The 9,455-nt window shown below is 57.9% G+C and overlaps 1 long non-coding RNA gene across 1 annotated transcript; it reads right to left on the minus strand.

Moving 5' to 3' along the window:
* Window positions 1-1,908: 1,908 nt before the first annotated feature.
* LOC129529577 (uncharacterized) lies at window positions 1,909-4,481 on the minus strand. The gene is made up of 2 exons (XR_008675123.1): window positions 3,209-4,481; window positions 1,909-2,442 (listed from the first exon to the last, which is right to left on the minus strand). It is a non-coding gene; the product is annotated as an uncharacterized lncRNA (long non-coding RNA).
* Between the last annotated feature and the right edge of the window lie 4,974 nt (window positions 4,482-9,455).

A 9,455-nucleotide genomic window follows, 5' to 3' on the forward strand; every position in this document is an offset into this window, starting at 1 on the left:
CTCCTTAGCCTCATCAGAGACTCCTGAAATGAGTTTCCCGGTCCTGTGTGGGCCAGGGGCCACCTGCCTCTCCAGACCACCAGGGCCCATAGTGGCCTGTCCTTCGGTCCTGTGGCCTTGGGCCCCTGGGGTGTGGGGGGGTCTCCTGTCCTTCCCCTGAGCCCTGGGGCACGGGGACCCCTGGGTGGATGCCCCTCATCCTCATCCAGTGCGCTTGCTGCCGGCCCCAGGCCCACAGCGAGGGGCCCTGTGGAGTCGAGACAGGAGCCCACCTATAGGCCCTGTGTGGCCCGGAAGGTGGGGATGCCAGGGGAGCTCTCCTGCAACACCCCTGACTTCCAGACTCCCCTGAGGGAGGGACTTCCACGGGGAAATTAACCCTGGATGAGCTTGGTTCCCAGGAACTCACTTCGAGCCTCCAGGAAACAAACAGCCCCAGAGGGCAGGACGCTCGGTGTCCGAGGCACAGGAGTGAGCAGGGTCGCCTGGGCACCAGTGACCTCCACCAGCTCATCCTTTGTCCACACCTGGGTAGGCTGTCCCTGGCGGGCTCTCAGGGTAGAGGCGGGGGCTGGGTGGGGGCAGAGCAGGTACAGAGGCTGGTGAGGCCTGCTGGGTGGGAGGTGGGGGTGACCGCTCTCTGGCTGCCTTGACTCCATTCATCAGCCTGCAGGCCCCCCTCTCCAACCCCCAGTCTTTGAAGCCACAATAAATATTGATTTGGGCAAATCGATGCATTTCTGAGGGCCTGGGTCGATAGCAAAGTTACAAGGATCAGGGCAAAGTCATCCACGTGCCCAACTCCAGCACTGAGAAGAGGCTGGCTAGAGCTAAAAGGTGACTGGCCACGTCCCGGGTGCCAGTGCCACCAGCTGGGCTACCCCAAGGGATGGGCAGTGTGGCCCCTCACTCTCACCTGGCCACAGCCAAGCTGGGGTTGACCGTCAGAGTCCGGCTGCCTGTCTCTGCGCCTCCCCGGGTCTGCCCCCTGCCCAGCTCCTGGCTGCATGGCTGCCTCTCCCCGTCCTGTCTGGGTGTCTTCCCGCCGGGATCCCAGACACTCTTATGGGGCGCTTGGCACTGGGATCTGAGCAGTTCTGCACATGGTAACCACGGGTCCAGGGTAGAGCTGAGGGCCCTCATGCGACGCCTCCCTCGGGCTCTCACAGTGGCCCCTGCCCCTAGATGGGAACTCATTGCTTCTTAAGCTGCCTCTTCCATCTCCACCCGCAGCAGTGCCTCACCCTGACCCTGGGCCACAGACGGGACATCTCCCCAAATGCACACACCAGCCTTGGCCTGCTTAAGGTCACCTGGCCATCTCCCCGCTCTGGCCTCAGCCTCTGTGTTTCTGCTGTCTTCTTCTCTGACTCCCCGTGGGGTCTGTGGAGACCTGACCACTGCGGCCCCACCTGGGTGCTGTTTCGCACGTGGCTCCCTCTGCTCTGTCCACCGTCCACAGTTCAGCCCTTCATCCAAGCCCCCCAAGTGCCTGAACTGCCCTCTCTAGAGGGCAAGGCTGGGGCCCAGGACCCTGGGAGGAGGTGCCTGTCCTCTGAGTCCTCCTAAGCCAGAGGCTGGGCAGGGATGCGCTCAAGGGCGGTGGGCATCTGGGCTGAGCCCTGCCCCCTCTTTTCTCCTGACATCCCTTGCCTCCCCCCACCCCGCCTGGTCTCCCTCCCTCTCTAATCATTTCTCATGGCTCCAACCCACTCTGCCTTTCTTCCTCTCCTTGAACTTCAAGGCTGGGTCTGGTGCACTCCGGTGGGGCCACCTTATTTATGAGAATTTGGGAAATGCAGATGTGATGCTTCCAGCTAATAGCCCCAAATCACTTGCACCACCCCATTAGCAGGGAAATCAGCCTGTGTACATTACATACCACCTAAGTGGGAGCCGAGACAGCGGTTTTATGACCCCATAAAACTTTGGGAGTTTATTGCTATTGAACAAACATGTAATCCGATGCTTCAAGTTCAATATATATAGCCAGCAGCATCTAGAGCCAACCATGGCTGTGGCTCCTACAGCTGGCCCAAGCTGCTGAGACATCTAGGGGATTTGGAGCTGATTGGCAATTGATCTGCTGTAGGACAGGGGCAGGATTTATGGTGGCCTTGCAGAGCTGGTCCTTCTGCATACTAAACAGTCCGGAGGACAGCAAGGGGAGGGCAGCCGCCTGGAGCCCAGGGCAAGTGGCTGCTTGCGGGTTGCTGGGGCAGAGCCTTTAGCAAAGGGGCATCCACCTTGAGGACCTGCCCCTGTAAAAACCCAGCTTCCTTGGAGACTCAGCTGCGGTGGGAGCCATGCAGAAGGTGGCCCTGTGGCTGTATGCCCTGCCCTCTTGAAGGCAAGAGGCACCATTGCCTCCTGAAGCCTGTTTCCTTGTCTGCAAGATGTCCCAGGATGGTTTGTTGCCCAAGAGGTGGCCCAGCAGAGCTCCTGGAAGGGAGGGGCAAACACACGGGCCAGAGCAGCAGTCAATGGCTAAGCCTTATCCACCAGAGCCCCTCACCCAGCTCCCATTCATCCACTGTCCACCATCTATTCATCTAACACCCATCTATCTAACCATCCATCCTTCTACCCGTTCATCCTTTCACCCATCCACCTGCCACTGATTTATCCATCCATCCCTCCACGCATATACCTATCCATCCATCCATCCATCCATCCATCCATCCATCCATCCATCCATCCATCCATCCTTTCATTCATCCATCCACCTGCCCATCCACCTGCTCACCCATCCATTCATGTGTCCATCCATCTATCCATCCATTTACTCACCTGTCCATCTGTCTATTCATCCACTCACTCATCCATGCATCTATCCACCCATCTGCTAGTCCATCTGCTCATCCGTCCATCCACTCATCTATCCATTCATCCATCCCTCCCACCATTCATTCCTCTATTTGTCCACCTGTCCACCTACCATTCATCCACATAGCCATCTCTCTACGCACCCATCTGTTCATCCCCCATCTACTCACCCATCCATTTTCACCTACTCACTGTCCATCCTATCACCCAACTATCTGCCCATATACTTGTGTGTCTGTTCACTCATTCATTCACCCTCCATCCACCTGCCCATCTGGCCTTCTATCCTTTCCCTCAGAGCTGCCCCTTGTCCAGGGACAGAGCTGTCCTTATAGTCGCAGAGATGATTGGAGCCTGAGAGAGTCAAGGTGACTTATCTCACCTTGCAGAAGGTGCTGGCATTATTGCTTGCTCAGGACACCCTGCATCCTCTTGCTCTGGGCTTCACACTCCAGGAATGCCTTTCTCATGTCTGTGTTGCATATGCTTATTGTAAGTAAAGGAGAACCTCATGGCCGATGATAGTTTGTTCATTTCCTCCCAGTCTTATTGTGTGCACCTGTTCTTTCTTCCAAGTTCACAGTCTCTCTGGGCTTGTATGGCGTGCATTTCACTCACCACAGATGTCTCTTTGGGGCTGGTCCATGGTGTTACTCTCCCAGCATTGACTTAAACATTTCCCCACTGTTGGATAGTGTAGCTGTTTCCACCTTTTTGCAGTTATAAATATGCTGTGGTCATTATCTGAGCTGGCAGAGTGAAGTCCGCCCCTCTAAGTGTTTAATTAGCATAGACTCCAAGAGGGGGCATTCATGGGTTAAGCATCTCATGACTTGGGACACCCCTTGTCCGATGACAAAAACCTGGCCCTGTGATCCCTGCCCTCAGTGGAGGAGGGAGGGCCTTCCGTGGTGCCTGGCCGGAGGGGCTGGGATGTGTTCACTGTGAGTCTGGTGGGTCTCACACGTAGGTAGAGTGGGGACAAGGCAGCCTGCTCTGTGGCGCGTCCCACGGCGTCCGGGTTGCCTTGTCTGCAGTTTGCTCACATTGCCCTTGGTGTTGCTGCTTCAGATAAGTTCCTGCCGTGTTAATGCTATTAATTTTTTGTCATGTTAGTGTCAAAAATTTACCCGCCTCATTGCTTGTCTTTTAGCTTGATGTTTTCCTTTGAGCCACCGGAGAATTTAGCTTCCACACAGTCAAAGTGAACTCATCCTTCCCTTTATTCTTGGAAAGTTCCTTGTCACCAGGGATTCGGTAAATATTTGCTTCTGTTTACTTCCTGTTCCTTTCAATGTTTTAAGTTATTTTCTGTCAGCATCAACTTATTCCCCAGCCCATATCCGCAGGCCTCACACTCTAATTAAGAGGATGCCCTATGGCCGGGTGCGGTGGCTCACGCCTGTAATCCCAGCACTTTAGGAGCCCGAGGCAGGCTGATCACTTGAGGTCAGGAGTTGGAGACCAACCTGGCCAACATGGTGAAACCCCATCTCTACTAAAAATACAAAAATTAGCCGGGCATGGTGGTGTGTGCCTGTGATCCCAGCTACTCAGGAGGCTGAGGTAGGAGAATTGCTTGAACCTGGGAGGTGGAGATTGCAGGGAGCCGAGATCGTGCCATTGCACTCCAGCCTGGGCAACAGAGTGAGACTCTGTCTCAAAAAAAAAAAAAAAAAAATAAGTAAAAAATAAGAGGACACCCTGTGTCCCTCCCTCTCTCCCTCCCTACCCTTCCTTCCTTCCTTCCTTCCTTCCTTCCTTCCTTCCTTCCTTCCTTCCTTCCTTCCTTCCTTCTTCCCTCCCTCCCTCCCTCCCTTCCTCCCTTTCTGCCTAAACTTTTCTCAATAGCCTCAAGGCTGCAAATAAGACCTGCCCCTGGCCTCAGTGACTTGGTGGCACAGATGTGCAAAGCACAGAACACAGAAATTCAAGTCAGGGCTGAGGACTAGGGGTGGATGGGGGCCTGCTGGGGGGCTGGGGGAGAGAGTGGCAGGGTGAGCTGGGGACACTGGAAAACTCTTGCAGCTATGACTGATGATGGTGGGCAGGTATAAGGGGTCGTTTTTCGGGGGAGGCACATTTTGGCACTGGGTTATGTGCTTCAGCACCAGGAGCAGGGGTGAGGTAGCAGACGGAGGGGAGGAGGCCATACACCTGGGCAGGGGCTGGATGGGACTGGCTGACAGCTGACCTCCCTCCTGTGCCCAGAGAGCCACAGCCTGCTCGGTGGCCTGCATGGGATGAAACCTTTGTGGTCCCAGCTTCTGATCACTGGAGGTGAGAACTAGTTTTTGAGAGATGGGAGCAAATGCTGATGACCCAGGGGCTGGGGCACGGCCCAGCGTTTGCTTTTGAGAGCTTCGCCATGGCCCGTGTGGAGAGGACAGCAACCACCAGGGAGGGGGCTGGGTGCCCCAGCCTGTCTGCCAGCTTCTCAGCCCCACCTGTGTCTGCACCTACTGGAGACAGCTGGGTGGGCTCTAACCTGGATGGTCCTGGGTGGGAATCCCAGCTCTGCCTCATGTGAGATGAGGGCTGAGCCTCTGCCCATCTTAGAACCTCAGTTTTGTCACCCATACAATGGGATGGTCAGTTAGCAAGGAAACGCGTGTAGGTGCCCCGTGTAGTGCCGGCTGCCTGGGAGGCGCTCCCAGAATGTTTCAGAGGTGATTCTTCTCAAGGACTACCTGGGCCCCTTGGTCATAAGGCTCTGAATTCCCAGCCTCTGGCCTGAGTGCCACAGCCCCTAGAGGGTTCCTGGCCACTCCTGGGGTCTGTGTGGACCTCGCTGCTTAAGGCCCCCCATGTGCACTGAAGCGCGATACCCCGCACGCAGGGGCAATCAGGTCTTTGGGGATTGATAGAATTAAGCCCATGGAACGTGCATTTGCTTGCTGTGAAGCCGCAACAATCTCGCTGCCACAGGGCAGAGGACGTTCTGAACCGAGTGTCCCCTCGGCTCCCTCACCGGCCTCCTGCACCAGCAGATGGTGCCTGATGTGGTGGCTGGCACTGGTGCCCCTTGCCTTCTGAGCAGCGGTACCATCGAAACCCATCTTCCCAGCAGCTCAGGATCACCGCGGTGGAGTTTCCAGTCGCAGATGCCCTTGGCAGGGGCTGTGGGACTGCAGGGGAGACGGAGGTCTGGGCCCTACCATGTGGGGGCAGCATGCAGGAGGGGCCCATTCCAGCCCCCCGGCAATACAAGAAGCCTATGGGGATGCCCAGGGGTCAGGGACCTGAGAGATGTGCTCACTGAGACCTAGCATGCTCACCCCCAGCTGCCAGAGGGGGTAGTTCCCAAAGAGGGGCAGGCCCTCAGAGTGAGCTCCTGTCCTGAGATGGGCAAGGGAATATTCCTGGGACACTGCAGAACTGTTACCAAGCCAGGCACAGATGGGGCCAGGCCCCTCGGCCTCTAAGACAAGGCCGGCCCATGGATGGAGCACGATGGCCCTGCCCTTGGGTACAGACCCGACGATTGAGTGAGATGGAGACACAGGCTTGGCTTGTCCCCAAGAAGAAAGAGGCACAGAAGCAGCTACAGAGTTTCTTGCTTCCCTGTTTGGGTTGCTGCTGGCTCAACTACCAGAGCTGGCCACAGAAACAGAGGTCAAGGCCCAGAGGGAGGGAGGGGTCGGGTCTGCTTTGTCCAGGGCTGGCTGGCCCCAGGAGGGCCCTGAAGCTGCGGCAGAAGCAGGTACCAGATGGTCAGTGTAGCACTGTGGCTAGCACCCAAAACTGGACATGGGCTGGGAGCAGCCTGAGATGCAGGGCAGAGGACAGCAAGCCACGAGTCTGAATGGCCCCTGTTCTGGAGGCAGTGCTGGGAGGTGGAGGCTGGAGGGGGTGTCTCCCAGAGCCTGGTCTGCTGAGACATAGGCTGGGACAGGCTGCTGGGTGTACTGTCCCTGGGAAGTGCAAGGTGGCGAGTCAGGAAGGCCCCAGGAGCAGGGTTGGGGCAGGAGCCAGTGAGCAGGGCAGGACCCTCATCTGGAGGGGCTGGGGGAGGTCTCCAGCCTGGGATGGGGGTGTTCCCAGCACCAGCCCAGTGTTTCTGGTGCAGCAGCCACGTCATTATGGTTGGAATGTGACCCCATTAGCCCTGGGGCGGGGCTGTTCAACATCCTGAGGATTAATGATCAGAGGGAGGAGGGGCTGCACCGCTTCCTAGCAGATTGAGTTAATTATCGGCCTGCATTAGCACTTGACCTGTGGCCGACACCCGCATGTGTCAACTCATTACTGCTAATTGCAGGGACTCAGTGACCTCTCCGAACTTCTGTCACCCCTGTCACGGCCCCTGCCCTGTGGAGGCCTGTGGAATGGGAAGTGGGGAGGGGAAGGAGAAGGGGGCGGAGTCAGCCGGAGCCTCCTGGCCAGGCCTGGAGTCACCCTGTCCTGCCACAGCTCTCATGGGTTTAGAGTGGGCCCTGGGGCAGAGGGTTTGCAAGGACAGGGGTGGGTGGCTCTGCCAAGGGCGGTGTTCTCAGTAGGTCTCATTCCCCAGTCTGCCCAGCCTGGCCCCACCCCAGCTCTGCTGCCCTGTTACTTTGTCCCCCTGTGTTCACCCTCCACTTTCTGCTGGGGACACTCCAAGGCCTGCCAAGGTTGGAGCAGGGGTGGGACTCAGCCATTCAACAAACGCTTCCCTGGTTATGCAGGGCTGGGCATTGGGGTGGGGGGCTGACCTGGACCCTCCAAGACATCAGATTGTCCAACTGCTCAGTTTTCACTGGGGCAAGTGCCTCGCTGAGGGTGAAGGGGGCTGTGAGCGCCCATCAGGGCAGCCTGGACAGGTCCCGCCTCTCACAGCTGTCCCACTCTCTGGAGCTGCCTCCGTGGCAGATGGCACTGTCCTAGAAAGGTGAGGCTGGAGCTGTCTCTTCCACCAGGGGTGGCCAAGGACGCTTCCAGGGTCTTCCACGCAGGCCTCCAGGGTCACCCTGGGCATGGCTGAGGGCATGCAGACCGCGCTGTGCTCCCCCCCACCCCCCATGCCCGTCGCTTGCCTGACATGCTCCTCAGCTGTCTTGCCCCGCAGAAGCCGTGTGGTCTCCCCTGTGAGCAGAGTCGGGCTCCATGATCCTCCCGAGCAGCGCCAGGGACTCTCCCCAGGCACAGTTTTAAAGGGGGCCCTAGGACCTGCCAGGTCCACAGAAGTGGTCCTTGTAACTCTCTCCCTGGTGGCAGCCTCTGGTGCATTCTGGCAGGGGCAGCCCCTCCTCATCACAGGGACCCTGTGTGCCAGGCCCCAGCTGCGTTGCCGCTGAATTATGGATTTAATAGCAGAGAAGCCATGCAGGCCGCCTGTGCTGGCTCGGGAAACCGGGGCCCAGCCGGGGCCTGTCACGGTCCTGGTGCCGCCCTGCTTCCTGTCGGCGCCACGGAGCAAGCGGAGAGATTTATCTTCCCGGCTTTACGAGGTACTAACGGAGGAGGCTGAGAGGCAGGAGCTGAATAATTGATGGCCTTCTCTGGCTCAGGATCTGCTGAAAATGACAGGGCGCAAGGCAGAGAGGCTGAGAGTGCTGACCACAAAATGCTGAGAAGCCACTCCAGGGCGGTCACGGCCAGAAGGAGGACCCCCACTCAGGACAGGGTCACAGGCATTTGGGGCGGGTGTCAGAGGCTCCTGCCCTGGGTCATTCCAGGGGGCCGGGATCCCCAGAAGCTGGGCCTAGAGGCCCACAGGGCTGGCTCACCCCCACTTCCCTCTCACACGCCTGTCATCACTGGTGCTTCAGCCCAGCAACCCCATGGCTCGTTGGCCCCGTCCACAGCCCCCACTGCCTCCTGTGTGCTGGGCGTGGGCCTCTGAGCTCTACTCTCAGCCTCCTTAGCCCCAGGAGAGGAGTGGAGGACAGGGGTTTAACGTGGGGTGTGGTATGGAGCGGGGAGGGCTGTGGCACCCCCTCAGCCCCTCCTTTCCTAACAGCCTCAGCCTCCCCCCAGGAGAATCCCCCACCTGCTGGGCACATCTGGCCTCTCCCCAACATTCTGTCTCCAGCCAGGAGATCTCTACCCAGTGAAACAGTGAAACAGGAAGGGTTCCCTGGTTCCCCCGCGCAGGGCGCAGGGCATGCAGCGGGGGAGTGGCTGGCTTCTTCAGTGCCCCACCGCTCACACCTCTAGGGGAGCATACAGATGGGCAGGCTGTGGGGCTCTGACCCCATGGCAGTGTCTGGGGGTGAATGTTTACATCTCTTGAAACCCCAGTGGGCGTGTGTTACCGGGTGGTCTTTTAGTCTAGCGGCCTGTAGGTGGCTGGTGAGAGTGAGCTCAATTAGACCCCTGCCTTATAACAAGGACAGAGGAATTTCTGTATCCCAGGGTTTCTTGCCTTGGTGTACCAAAAAATTGGATCACACGTGGGCTTGGAGAATGAGTGCAAGGTTTTATTGAGTGGAAGTAGCTCTCAGCAGATGGGGGAGCCAGAAGGGAGATGGTTTTCCCCTGGAGTCAGGCAACATTCTCGGGATGTCCAGCAGCTTGTCTTCTTCCACCAGTGTGTTCCTCTTGCCACCCAGAGGCTTCTGTCTCTGCCTTGCTAGGGTCTTGGGTTTTTATAGGCATAGGATGGAGGCATGGCAGGCCAGGGTGGTCTTGGGAAATGCAACATTTGG

The sequence above is a fragment of the Gorilla gorilla genome, chromosome 23 (genome assembly GCF_029281585.2).
Source record: "Gorilla gorilla gorilla isolate KB3781 chromosome 23, NHGRI_mGorGor1-v2.1_pri, whole genome shotgun sequence".
Classification (NCBI taxonomy): Eukaryota; Metazoa; Chordata; class Mammalia; order Primates; family Hominidae; genus Gorilla; species Gorilla gorilla.